This window comes from Lepidochelys olivacea (assembly GCF_965140295.1).
Source record: "Lepidochelys olivacea isolate rLepOli2 genome assembly, chromosome: 7".
NCBI lineage: Eukaryota > Metazoa > Chordata > Testudines > Cheloniidae > Lepidochelys > Lepidochelys olivacea.
In genome coordinates this window covers 3,794,487-3,808,956 of record NC_140417.1, presented here as the reverse complement: position 1 = coordinate 3,808,956, position 14,470 = coordinate 3,794,487, and the positions used below count along the sequence as shown (strand labels likewise).

The window sequence follows — 14,470 nt, the reverse complement described above, 5'->3', positions numbered from 1 at the left end:
AAGAGCATTGTTCACCCTAAAAATAATGTCAACAATACTAAGTAAAAAGAAAATTAAGCTAGTAAGACAATATACGCACAGGGCCAGACTCCACGGTCCTGGATCGGTTTTTACTCCGTCATGGTTTCAGTGTGAGAATGCCTGAGTATAAACTAATAGTTCCAATCCTGCAAACACTTATACACCTGCTTAACTAGAGGAATATCCATATACTTAAAATTAACCACATGCTAAAATATTTGCAGGATCAGTGTCTAACTAAGGACTTTGGAATTTGGTCCATTCTATTTAAGACACGCAATGCATAGTCCTTAATCTACGAATTATGGCTATTCAAAGTAAATAGGACATAAGGATATAAAAAGACACAGTTCCCTGTTTGCAAATTTAGTATTAAATTCAGGGTTACAGCCTCAGCATGTAAATTCTATCACTATCAATAGAGGCTATGGTTTGGTGTGTCTAGTGCTTGTAGGGAAATGTAGGATACTTAGAAATATATTTGTTAAACCCATTTGGTGAATTATTTATTAAAATAATTCTTATCTGTTACTGAAAGATTAATTCAGTGTGTTTGATATAGTATCACTACTGTGCTGATACTGGAACAGATGTGGTTACTGTTGTACTGCTCCTGGTATGTCTAGTAAACGTGACTAAGAATTTAATGCTATAGTGTACTGAATTTAATTAGCCAATAAACTTTGCTAGCTTGTGTTTTCTTTCCTAAATTGTAAAGATGCCATTTATATATCTGATCTATACCCTGAGTTGTCTCTCAAATCCCTTGTCTCTGTAAAATAAATTGTTCAGCTATTCCCTTTGAATGGGTTAACATGTTTTTATGCAGAACTAAACTGGATTGCTTTAAGATATAGTCAGTAGGTGGGCTGTAGTGAACGTCCAGAGGTATCAATACTGGAAGTAATTAAATGCTTGTTTCCTGAAGGAAGGGTCTCAGATCAAAGACTTCGAATAAGGATGCTGTATTTGGGGTAGTGACAGTGCTAGTGACAAAGAAACAAATCCAACTGCCAGTGAGGTCCATGGGACTATTTCTGTTGACTTTAACGGAAGTTGGATAAGGCCCTGATCCCTGTTAATAGTTATCTGTTTGGTAGATTGGCAAATTATATAATGCTTTAACAGGAAAAACCCCCAGAAAGCAGGGGACTCAAATATTTGTAAATGTATCATGTGATACAAATCACAGGTTGCAGGAATTTGGAAAGCTGGATAATTTATGCAAATTATACAGTGTCCTAAGTTGCATATTAAATGAATACGCATCGCCTTGTTTGCATTCCCTTGTCACCACAACTTTCAATTCCTTGCTCCTCCTCCCTCTCAAATCAGTAAATTCTCCCTATCAAGCCCATCATCTCTGCCTCCATTCCTCTGCAATCTGAGGTTCCTTGAGCTTCCCCGTGTCACTCCTCCGTTAAGTTTCCCCCTGCCTATAGCATGTTCCTCAACATGCACACAGTCATCAAGACATGGCTAGAGTGACACCCTACATCACTCTATCCGGTGTGGTTCTAGCCATATTTCTCTGGCCTCCACAGTCTTCTAGGTGAAGTCCCCATGGTCAGAGTCCTTCCATGGTGTGTGTGTGTGGGCCTGTTGTTGTTTTCATCCAGGGCCATAAGGATCCTACCTAAAGGAGACTAACTGTTGATACTGCCTAGAGTGCATCTCCTGGTGGTCTGCAGTTCTCCCGCTGGATGGAAGGAAGCAGCTGCTCAGGAGCCAAGCTGGGGTGCCACAAAGCTAGAGTCCCCCATCCAGCTGGGAGACTGAACCTGTCTGACACTATGTCGAAGTAATATCCCCTTGTTTTTTACTTAACACATGGTCCTGAGAGCTGGGTCTCACCAAGCACCAACTGGCACCACTTTTCACCACCAACATTGCACTAAGGCTCTTCCCATTCCACCAGATGGCAGGGCTGGATTAACCGCTAGACACAGCAGAGTTGCCAGCATCTCCCAGCTGCTGAGATCCCACAGGGTGAGCAGGGAGACAGCAGCTCTTTGGTTGCTGGCTCTGTGCCACAGAGAGCTGATGGCCTCTGCTGGCTGTGAGCTGCAATCACAGGCCATTCCTGTGGACCCCAAGTATGCAGACAGAGCTGCCAGATGCAAGATGCGTGTAATCATAGAATCATAGAATATCAGGGTTGGAAGGGACCTCAGGAGGTCATCTAGTCCAACACCCTGCTCAAAGCAGGGCCAATCCCCAATATTTGCCTCTTCCCTAAAGGGCCCCCTCAAGGATTGAACTCACAACCCTGGGTTTATAATGTTTCAGCCTGGCTGGGAGTGAGAATGCCACTGCTGCTATTGTGGTGGCTGGGGAAGAGAAGGTAGAGGAGAAGGGGGCTGACTATTGCTGTTCCTTGGGGAACAGCGGTGGGCACCAGAATCTACTGAAGCAGGAGGCTCTGTGTGGGCTGTGTTACCACTACACACAAGGCCCTTGCTGAGATGATTAGACCTCCCCTTACCCCCTGCACAGTTCACCTTTGTTGGGTGGGTGGGCTTAGTGGGAACCCACTGCTGGAGTAGCAGTCGGTGGAACCCAACACTGCTGGTCATTGGGCTGACTGAGGCTTCCCTCCTCAGCTCACTGATCCCTGTCATTGTGTGGGCTGGCATCTGATCCTGGAGGAGGGAAGCCTCCGCCTCCATCGCCTCAGCAGAGAGTGCTTTGTGAAAAGTAAAAAGAAAAGGAGGACTTGTGGCACCTTAGAGACTAACCAATTTATTAGAGCATAAGCTTTCGTGAGCTACAGCTCACTTCCTCAGATGCATATCGTGGAAACTGCAGCAGGCTTTATATATACACAGAGAATATGAAACAATACCTATTCCCACCCCACTGTCCTGCTGGTAATAGCTTATCTAAAGTGATTTCCAGCACAAATCCAGGTTTTCTCACCCTCCACCCCCCCACACAAATTCACTCTCCTGCTGGTGATAGCCCATCCAAAGTGACAACTCTTTACACAATGTGCATGACAATCAAGCTGGGCTATTTCCTGCACAAATCCAGGTTCTCACATCCCCCCCACCCCCATACACACACAAACTCACTCTCCTGCTGGTAATAGCTCATCCAAACTGACCACTCTTCAAGTTAAAATCCAAGCTCATCCAAACTGACCACTCTTCAAGTTAAAATCCAAGTTAAACCAGAACATCTGGGGGGGGGGGGTAGGAAAAAACAAGAGGAAACAGGCTACCTTGCATAATGACTTAGCCACTCCAAGTCTCTATTTAAGCCTAAATAAACTTTGTGAAAAGTTTCAGAGTAACAGCCGTGTTAGTCTGTATTCGCAAAAAGAAAAGGAGGACTTGTGGCACCTTAGAGACTAACCAATTTATTAGAGCATAAGCTTTCGTGAGCTACAGCTCACTTCCTCAGATGCATATCGTGGAAACTGCAGCAGGCTTTATATATACACAGAGAATATGAAACAATACCTATTCCCACCCCACTGTCCTGCTGGTAATAGCTTATCTAAAGTGATTTTTGTGAAAAGTGTGTCCCTCTGCCACCCACTCCGCTTCTCCGTTCATTCTTTTTGTAAGGCTGAAATGAAGGATGAGTTAAAAAAGGAAGCAGTCATTGCTCATGATCCTCTTCCAGGTATATGTACAATGTAATAGAACTGTACTGATCTTTCAGGTGATTTAGATTCATACTGCTAAACCCATTTTCAGTCAAGTCTGTTCAGTCTTGGTTTAATGGCCTTATTACTTAGTAAGTAGCCTAAATGATGATCCTTTCTTTCATTATGAGAGTCTGCATTGCTGCTGCAGAGCAAACAGAACTACAGCTATCAGGTAGACATCAAAGGTATGTTCTTAGTTTGATGTTAAGTTTGCCATGCCTTTTTTCTCAGCAGGTCAAAATCTTCTTTTGTTCTTTTGAACACTTGGAATTAGAGTAGATAGCAGTGACACCTGCTGATGAGGGCAGTGTTACCCAACTGCAGTCTTCTCCGAAGTAGCACTCTCCAGTGACACTGGCAGATGATCAGGTGTTTCAGATCTATGAGAACTTCACAAATACTTTTCACTCTCTACCAATTGGTACGTAATTGGTTGAGATTTAAAAACCTTAAAACAACATTTGAAAAATGTATTATTCATGTGTCTTCTGTGACTTTTTTTCCATTTCCTTGGAAGAACTTTAGCAATAATAGCGGAAATCTTTTGATGTATTAATCTGTTTAAACTAATTGTTCTTCTGATCAAGTACAGCAAAAACAGAGACATGACTTTGTTTAAAAAATCTGACATGTTAGTGAGGTTTTGGAAAGGATGATTTCAGTCTTGCACTTGAACTGAATTCCAAAATTAAAAAGCCATTTCCTATCTCAGTTACAGCTGCCACTCTTTGTAATAGATTTTCCTCCTTGATACAGTTTTATAGCCAAGACACAGACTTGTCTGTCAAGGCAAGGCCTTAGTTCTGCACCTGCTGGAGAACTGTTAGATTTTTCTGTGCCCAAGCCAAAGCAGGTGATTCTAATCCATGTCTACAAACCTTATGTAAGAAATAAACTTTATAAATCTTTTATTTTTTTGGAATATAGTTTGTTTTTATTTGGCTTGGGTCAACTATTCTTTAATATGAATGTCCTTTTACATTATCATATTTTGGGACTGCTTTTCAGGATCTTCCGTGACCTCAGAAAGGGATGCTAAGGTGGTGACAAAGAAGTATATTCAGAGGAAGAGAGAGTCAAATTTGCTCCTTTGCATGGCATTCTTTCATTGAAAGCTGATCTGTGCTTAATCTGTCCCCAGAGTGCCCATTTCTCAGTGACCTACAAATCATTATATTCTCCAAGCTACTTTTTTGTTTCCCTTGAGAGAATTAAACTGCAGTGAAAGTATTTACTGGTTTGGTGGCTTCACCTATGTTGTGTCTTTAATACAAAGGTTCGGTAATAGAGAATTGCTTTCTGTGTAGAGTGAAAAAAAGCTTGTGCATCTTTATATCACTTGATGAATTTGAAAAGTTGTAGGCCAAAGCATTCGTTAAGCACCGTTGCTGCTTATAACTCTAAGCATCCCAACCATTGACAACCAATGTATTTTGTGTTGAGTGATTGTAAGAAATCAAAAGGAAATATGAATTAAGTAGATATGAAATAATGAAACTGAATAAATATGTGTTTTGTAAGTGTAAGCGTGCGTGGCTGTCCTTCCTTGTCAATATCTGAGGGAGGCCATGCCTCCTCACGGTCACGCTCTTGTCATGGTGCTCAATCAGGTGAAAATTAGCTGTCTTTAAAGCTGAGGCCCCTCAGGCTGGACTGAGCTGTACTGAGTCTATGAGCCCAGGCTCTCAGGCAGGGCAGGGCACCAAACGGTTATGGGGCTTTGGTCTGCAGTCAAGTCAGAGCAACAAAGCGTCGGGTATCCTGGGCTACTTCCTATGTCCCCTTTGCGTGGTACTGCTGTTCTGTGGGTGTCCTCCGTCTCCCCAGGGTAGGTTGCCAGTGGTAGTCCCAGCAGCTCCTAGGTGTCTTGGTTGACTGGCAGCTCTGGCAAGTCCTAGGTATGGCTGGGGTTCTCTTTGGGCTCCAGCAGCAAGCAGGATGGGTCTGTCTCCCTCAGCAGCTCCAGCCCAACTGAGCTGCAGGGCCCACCTTTTATACTTCCGTTCTTGTCCCGCCCCTCAGCTTCCGGCAGGGCGGGCGCAGCCTTCCTGGCTCTGCAAACCAAGGAGCGGGTTGTGGTCCCTCCTTGTCAGTCTCTGAGGGACACCACTCCTCCCTCCTGCAGTAAGCTTTACAGAGGATTAAGTTGTGGTTGACAAATCTGCTCTGCCGCATCAGTAGACTATGACATGTCCTTCTTTCCTAACCCCACAACAATGTTGGATAACAAGAACGTATCTACTTAACCATCTCTCTATAAATTTCCAGTAATCTGTTATTAATGCTTGTATTCATGTAACTATAACTAAAGATGACAGATGTAAAAACTGTTGCATTCCCATCCCAATGAAGCAGTGAGGTGTGAAAAATGGTTGGGAACTGCAAAATATAGCCTTTTGCTAAATCTAATGACAGCGCCTAACTTTGTGATGAAAACACATTATTGTGAATGTCAGTGCACAGGGAATTGTTGAGACAGACTGCAATGATGATTGCTAAAGAAATATCAAAAGCAATAAAACATAGAACAACAATCTTCCATTGGTTTAGTTATAATTCATACGGGTTATCACTTTTGCTGTGTCATTTCACACAGGAACTCGCATTTAATATGACAGGTGATCCTTTAAATAGAATTCCTGGGAAAAAGGCTTCTGATATTAATATATTAAATACTTAGCATGGATGCTGAAATATTTTGCATGCTTAAAAGATAAAGTTAAATACTGTGTTAAGATAAAATTCAAAATTCAGGCAACTAGTAAATTAGTTAAACCTGTTAAAGAGCAGCTTGTGGAGTTTAGCATGAGAATCCAGTTAGATTTCAAGACAAAAGTAAAAAGAGTCCATTCCTGAACTCGGTTATTATATTTTGCCTACTAAAGCTAATTGATTTAAACACTCTTCCTATTCAGAAGAAAGATTTTGTCTTGTTATATGTTAGATTGCTTTTACTGATGGCCTACACAAACTGGAGGAGCTGCTTTCTGTTGACTGTTACATGAAGTGTTCATTCTGAAGAAAGTCTTGTGTGGTTTCTTCAAATCTGTTGCTATATTTCCATTTAAGATAATTTTTTTAAAATGTATTTATTGTTCATCTAATAATAGCATATAATACTTCCTCTGGCACCATTAATGTTTTTTCATAGCAAATCATTGCACTTAAAAGGCTTCTCTTAAAAATTGTGGAAGTCTTTAATTTCATTCATCTAAATTATACATTTTTTTAAATAAACTTCAGGTTAAGGCTGCTAGGCAGGATGAGATCCATGATGAGAGCAGTGTGGAACTGCACTACCTGAGTCCTGGTAGAAGGAAGCATTTTACCTGCATAGGACAGCCTTACCTCCACTTGCTCTGTTATCTTACCAGTGGCTCTTTCCTGCACCTTACATAGAAGAGCAGACTGTGTCTCCCAACTGGAGCAGACATACAGTGGGCAGGGCAGGGCTAAGGCCATGCCCCTCTCAGGTGTTCAGTGCTGCCATCTGTGTTAGGACACCCTGCTCTCATAGGGCATAGCCTTGTGAGTGGGCACGGTGTGATGACGCACCTGCACAGAGACAGTCACAGTTTGCCCCTTAGCCATTTTATTTTCCAGTAAAAGGAATTATGATTATTTACTATGTTGCTCTCAGCTCTTGTCACAAGTGGCCAGTAAATCTTCTTGTCCCTAAATTGTTTCTGAGGCTCTCACCCTGCAATTGCTGATCTTTATTATCCTTCTGTCCTTACATGTGTGGCTCTTCTATTGATCTAAGCACCAGTTCTGTGAGTGTAGGGAGAGTACAACCGTGGATCAAATCTGCTATTTAAAACTGAAAGGAATATACTTTTTGTTGTTCACATGATAAAAATCCATATACCTTTCACTACAGCTGAACTGTAGCTGATTTTTAAAGCTTGACCAATTGAACAGTCTTTACTTTGTGTTTTTCGTAAGGAAGACTCTGTCCCTCCGGGCATTTGGAAAGCCCCTACCAGGAGTCAGCTCATTAACATAATAACCAATTTAAAAAACCCTCTGAATTAATCATTTGCTAGCTCTGTTTTATAAAATCAAATGCTTATTTGAATAAACAGACACACAACATTTTAAGATGTTAATTTTCAAATTCTTAAAATGTAACTCTACCATTGCCCTTTTCTTCCTACTGTCGCTTACTTTACTTTTCCTTTGATGGATTTATACTAGTTATTTTCTATTACTGCTATTTTGTGATTTTTTTTTTTAATGGAAGGTGGCTTTAAACGAAAAAAAAACAAAACAAAACAACCTCTACCAAAACTCTGCTGAGCAGACCAAATTTTATCCCCTCCATTTTTTTTAAAAGACTGAAAATAGTAGTTCTGTGTGTTTCACATATGGCAATCCAGACAGTTGGCAGGAGGAGTAGGGGTGGGAGCTTATACCATTCTGCACCTGCTGGGAGAGAAAAATTTCCAATGAGAATCCTAAGGACCCCACATCTCATCAGTTCTTTCTCTACCCTGAGTGAATGAGCTAGCTAGCTCCCTTGACTGCCTAGTAACAAAAAAGGAAGAAATAAAGAAAGAAGGAGAATTTGTGTAATGGGATTTGATTTAGATAGATAATTTTTTTATGGCATTGAGTGACCATTAAACAGCTCACACTTAATGCCCAAAGCATATCTACACAAAGATGGGATTTCTTGAAGGTATCGCTTTTATTTGGCATTTGCTATAGTAGTGAAATTGGATAGATGAGGACCAGTAGCTTTTCTATAGTCCACAATATCTCTATCATTTGGCACAACATAGGATATTTTGCTTAATTTCTGTATCCCATGCTTCTTTAAGATGTGTTTAGAAATGTTCTCAATTACTATATGTTGATATATTTCCTTCTGTAACCTAGATTATGAATAGTTTGGTAGAATAGTCTTTCCACTTTTAAATAAAAGATTTAAAAAAAGAAGTAGCAGTAGTTAAATATTCACATAGTCTGTATGCACAACCTAAGTGCAGCCAGTTATTCAGATGAGACATCTAATAATGGAATATCTAAGTAAAGCTGTCAGATTTTTCAAAACTGGAACTGGCTTAGCTAACATTCTGAGATATTACAATGTTCCAATATTAGAATAGTGTAAGTAACAGTTGGGGCTAGATCCACAAAGGCACTGAGGTGTTGCAATGCTGACCATTACAGTGCCTTACTTTTAGGTGCCTTGCCATCCAGTGGAATTCATAGCCCCAATTTAGATGCCTAGACTCCCTATACAGTGCATGGAAGAGTTAGGCGACTAAGGCCATGTCTACATTTCCCGGGGATCAATGCTACTGTGATCGATACAGCAGGGGTTGATTTAGCGGGTCTAGTGAAGACCCGCTAAATCAACCTCAGAGCACTCTGTGATTGACTCCTGTACTCCACCAGAAGGAGAAGATTAAGGTAAGTTGACGGGAGAGCGCCTCCCGTTGCCACAGCACAGTGCAGACACCACAGTAAGTTGACCTAAGCTATGACCTAAGTAGTGTAACTTAGGTCGACTTATTGCAGTAGTGTAGACAAGGCCTAAGAATGGGATCCGCAAAAGGCAGTGAGCTGATCAAGGAGCTGTCTAAGGTAGCAAGTAGGAAATACTGAGCAGAGGGGCATGGCCTAAGCCCTGCTCCTCTCAGGAAGTCAGGCACTTAACTCTGCTTGAAAGTCTCAGCTGTGAACCCTCTCCTGGACTTAGGTGCCTAAACTGTTTTTTTTGCAAGAAATGGCTGGGGGCGGAGAAGAGGCACTCTTTTAACCTTTAGGCCAGTAGTTCGAGCACTCACCTGTGATGTGGGAGACAAGGGTTCAGTTACCCCCAACCCCTCCCCAGCCTGATGTTGAGAAGGGTTTTGAAGCTTTGAATTTGGGTTTTCCACGTCTCAGGGGAGTTCCCTAAGCACTGGGTTATGGGATATTCTGGTGTGGATCTTTCTCGGGGCTTGTCTACATGGCTAGTTAGTGCATGGCAAGCCAGGATGTGAATGTGAAGTGTGCTAACCTCCTGCATACTAACTGTCTGGACCTTCTGCTGCACACTAGTGCGCATTGATGAACTCTCAATGGGCTAAAGATGATATGGTGGGCTGCTGCTGCTTCCTCTCACTCTCTGCCTCCCTCCCCTCCTGGCTGAGTCGTGTGAGTGTAGGAATGCTCAGAGAATGCCTATTGGCTCAGGCAAGATTGGTAGGAAAACACTTTAAGGGTCCTGCTGGGCCTTGGGCATGAGATAATTGCCCAGGCATCTAAATGAGGCAGCAGTGCACATGCCCAGAGGCTGAAACATAGGGAATGGAGATTTAGGCATCAAGGGATTTTAGTTGCCTGTAAGTTAGGTGGTGGCTGAGCAAGGGTTTGGAGGATCTCAGTGGCACCTAAATGTTGGATATAGGTGCCTACCTGCCATTTTAGGTGCCTAAGGCCTTCTGTGGATCGAACCTTTAGTGAAGATAGTTACGATTTTTAAGTCCATTTTATAATATGGTGTGTGAAATCCTGGCTCTTCTGGAGTAAAGGGCAAAACTCTCATTGAATTCGGTGGGTCTAGGATTTCACCCAAAGGATTTAACCTCTCATATTATGGAATAAATTTTAGTACCTGTATGTATACGATATAGCAGCAAGTTTGTGGTCTCCAGACAAAAGTTATTGATTTCATGAAGGTTTTTTTTTTAAAGTTGTGTTATAGAGCTTGAATTAAGTTTACATTATGAAAGCCTCCTGGAAGTCGAACCACCTCCCTATTTTTCAGGTTATTTGGCCTCAAGTGACTTCACGAGCTGTGTTAAAGGTGTCAAGCGGGGTTACGCCTTTTAGCAGGTAAGGTCAAGTTAATTGCTTTTGTGTGTCTTTAGACTGTGAATTTCCAGGGAAGGGATTGTGCTTTCTGTTCTATTTGGAAATTACTTATCACACTTTGGGTACTATGGGCAATTAGTAATAATACAAATGATAATTTTCAGGAATATTTAAGAGTAAATCCCCACACAGGACTGCTTCAGAAATCTTCCCAAATGAGGTTACTGTCTGAGATAGGAATAGCCTAAGAAAATAAATCACCTTTGTTTTAATAGTTTACAAAGTAAACAAAGGTTCTTCGTATAACCAAGGTTTCCACTCTGAAATTTCCACTGATAATGACTAAGGTCCCGGTCAAACATTTGGATACAGGGGCATAATTAGAAGTTAGTATACTTTCAGACTTTGCCCTGATGTCGGCTTAATTAGTTTACCAGACAGAAAAGAATCAATATGGTAATGTGTTTATGTACAGGGAATAATTTATTATTTAATCTATTTATAAGGAGCTTATTGTGAGATAGCTCAGTACCTTAGAGTAAGGGCTGAATACAAAAAAATTAAAATCTTCTAAAGAAAAGCCAACCCATCAAACACAATACAGAGTGAGCCAGCATGAGGAACTCCCCACTTCAAAACAGTTCAATTCCTCAAGTCTTGCGTCTGTCTGCGTCCCTTCTCTATCCACCTCCTTTGTTCTGGCACAACATTTTTTGTGTCTTCTTCCCTCACCTCCCCATGTTCTCTTTGAAGCTCCCCCTCTTCTTTCTTACTTCAGTCTCTCCTTCAGGGCCTCCAGAATCATCTCAGTTGCTCATATGTGCATTCACACTATAAACATTCAAATCCTCCCCCAACCTTTCTACTCTCCCCGGAATCTCACTGCTCCCATTCATTCATTGATCTCTCCCTTCACCCCAACTCTCCACTCATCCTCAGGTGCCAAGTTTTGAAAAGCTCCTTATAAGATGCCCTTTGCAAGAGGTGTGAGTGAAGCAAGGGAGCTGCTGCTAGGGCTTCTTCCTCCTTAATGGAGAAACTGTGATTTATGCCTCCTCCTCCATTCCTTTCTTTCCCAGTTGTGGTTTCCACTTCCCTTTCACACACAAACTCCCTTCTTCTCTGCTGGGCTCCCCCATCCCCACCATTTCACTCCCCCAGCTATAGTCCTTTATCATGGCAGCAGGGCTCATGCTACTGTCTGTCTTTCCTCTCAGTGGGGCAGCAGGGGAGCACTGAAAAGGGGATGGGGAGGAGTAAGAGAGACTGTGGCTCTACAGCAGCCTCCATTGCCTGGAGGAGGAAATCCACATGAAACATTGAGGCTTGACTGCTGCCTCATTTTTCCCCCCTCACCAGGATATATGACATTCCAGCACAGATGCAGGCAGGTGTGATGTGGGAATTCAAATGTGTGAGCATGCCACCCAAGGCATGACACTTGTCAGTCCCATTCACCCCCTCCCCATTCACTCAGGGCTTGTCTATACAAACAGTTAATGCATGGCAAGTTGGGGTGTAAATCTACCTCTCACTAGCCTCCCACATGCTATATGTCCGTGTGGACCCTCCTGGTGCACACTAAAAGTTCCTTAGTGCGTTTTGATTTCCCCACTTTGAAAAGGAAGTAGCTTAAAGCTCACTAGGGAATTTCTAGCGTGCAGCACTAGGTCCATATGGACAGTGCATAACAAGCTAATATGAGGTAGGTTTGTACCCCGGCTTGCTACTCACTGACTTCATATAGACAAGCTCTCAGTCACACGATCCATGCACTCACTTCCCAGGAAGTTACCCCTAGAGACGGAAGAGGGGAGTATCATGGCCCTCCTGCTGTTAAGGGACGTGTCCCACTGTCCACCTTGGTAAGTGTTTGAAGGAAGTAGTTGAACTCAAATTTACATGTAAGATACTTTCCTGTTAGCTGATTAAAGCAAGATGGAAAAGAGGCAGAAAAACAGCCTTAGTGAGATATAACAAAAAACAAACAAACTGATGAAAGATAAATAATAGAAGAAGACTAACTCTTCACAATTCAGATCTTTTGTGTGTTCTCCCATTGGTTAGAGTGTCTGTCTGCGGTTTACAAACCAAGATGACTTTTTTTTAAAAGTGTAAACATTCATAACTGAGCCATGCACAGTACTTTGTTCTGTCATTTTGAATTTGTGTCCCTCTTCTCAGTTCAGTAAGCCCTTTCAAGTGATATCAAACATGAATACAGCATTGGGAAATATTACAAGTGTATTTAAATTGTAAGATGGTTCAATTTTTCATTTTAAAGTTTTTCTATTGACTGAGAACATATGTCTACTTGTACATAGAACTTTGAGTATAATGTTGACAATTATTAAGCATTATTTTAGGGTTACAGTAAGTATCTTTGACCTTCAGTCCAGACCATCAAAATACTGCTGGCAAAGTCATCTCTCTTTACTGTTGCTTTGATCATGTAGCATCCTCCTCCTTTAAATCACTTCAGTGGTTCTGCTTTACTGGTTTATTGCTTTATGCAACAAGGTCAAACTTCTTGTCCTTGCATTTAAGGCTCCTCTGTATATACTGCAGTGCTTGCCAACATCTCTGCTCTGGTAATCTTTCATGTGCCTCAGCCCTGCCCTCTCTGCTCAGGGTGGGGCTGACTGTTGACTTTTTGATCCAAAGGAACATATGTGGAAAGTACTTGTTTAGAAAATAAAATCTCAAGCTTCAAGTCCTGAGTATGTCAGTATATTGTTTAGAATGAACTGTAAAAAAATGTGTTTCCTTTACCTACAGTGCTACACTGATGTTAAAATAAAGGGAATTTTGCAGTTGCGCATGTCCCCAACCTGTGCTAAAAAGAGAGGTTAGCTCCTCCTCTTTTCTTCTGGGTTTGGGTAAGCAGTGCTCACTCTTCTCTCTGGTTAATTCTGTGAGGCTCCCCCGCTGTTTCATTCCCCTTTAATCACTGGGGCTACACAATAAATTAGACTAAAAAGGAGTAAAGATGGACAACAGAACAGCTACAAGATGAGATGATAGACTTTAGTGGATGCTTTATCAGTCTTCTCATTCTCCGAAAGTACAGTCAATGAACTGAAACTAACTAAAATAAGGGTCTAAATACTTGTTCTTGACTTGGGTCACATCCTTTCAACAGGATTTGGTTTTCTAATGCCTGGGAAGGATTTTTGTCAAGAAACATATTACATAGACAAATTTAACTCAACTTCAGCAAATGCAGGCACTCTTCTGCTTCCTGCTGGGAATAACTTTCTCCACAATAGCCCCTTCCATTTAAAGCATCTGCCCTCAGATTGTTAAATTGGTCCATATTCTTGGGGGTCATTTTAGATTCCACACTGCACCTTGTCAAGGTTCCCTCCCCACCCTGAACTCTAGGGTACAGATGTGGGGACTCGCATGAAAGACCCCCTAAGCTTATTTTTACCAGCTTAGGTTAAAAACTTTCCCAAGGCACAAACTTTGCCTTGTTCTTGAACAGTATGCTGCTACCATCAAGCGTGTTAACAAAGAACCAGGGAAAAGGACCACTTGGAGTTCCTTGTCCCCCAGCAATCCTCCCAAGCCCTTACACCCCCTTTATTGGGGAGGCTTGAGAATAAACACGTTGAGCACAGACCAGCTTGGGTTTCTTAGGACCCTAGAAACCCAGTCAGATTCTTAAAAAACAGAACTTTATTAGAAGAACAAAACAAAGATACAAGAAACACTCTGTAAAATTAGAATGGAAGATAATCTCACAGGCAGTCAGATTCCAAACATAGAGAATCCCTCTAGGCAAAACCTTAAGTTACCAAAAAAACACAAAAACAGGAATACACATTCCCTCCAGCATAGCGAATTTACAAATCAAAACAAAGAAAACCTAATGCATTTTCTAGCTAGATTACTTACTATCTTTACAGGAGTTGGAGGCTTGCATCCTTGATCTGTTCCTAGCAAAGGTATCACACAGACAGACAAAAGCCTGTTTCCCCCCGC

General features: G+C 41.8%; 1 protein-coding gene across 16 annotated transcripts in view; it reads left to right on the top strand.

The window, feature by feature from the left end:
* FHIT (fragile histidine triad diadenosine triphosphatase) overlaps positions 1–14,470 on the top strand; it is a 1,100,422-nt gene that overhangs the window by 159,795 nt on the left and 926,157 nt on the right. For 11 of the 16 annotated variants that reach the window (XM_084634705.1, XM_084634714.1, XM_084634709.1 and 8 more), the window contains one exon: positions 10,437–10,504. The exons of the other annotated variants lie outside the window; for them this stretch is intronic. The gene's annotated coding sequence lies outside the window, so the exon portion shown is untranslated. The remainder of the gene's footprint in view (positions 1–10,436; positions 10,505–14,470) is intronic. 16 annotated transcript variants of the gene reach the window in all.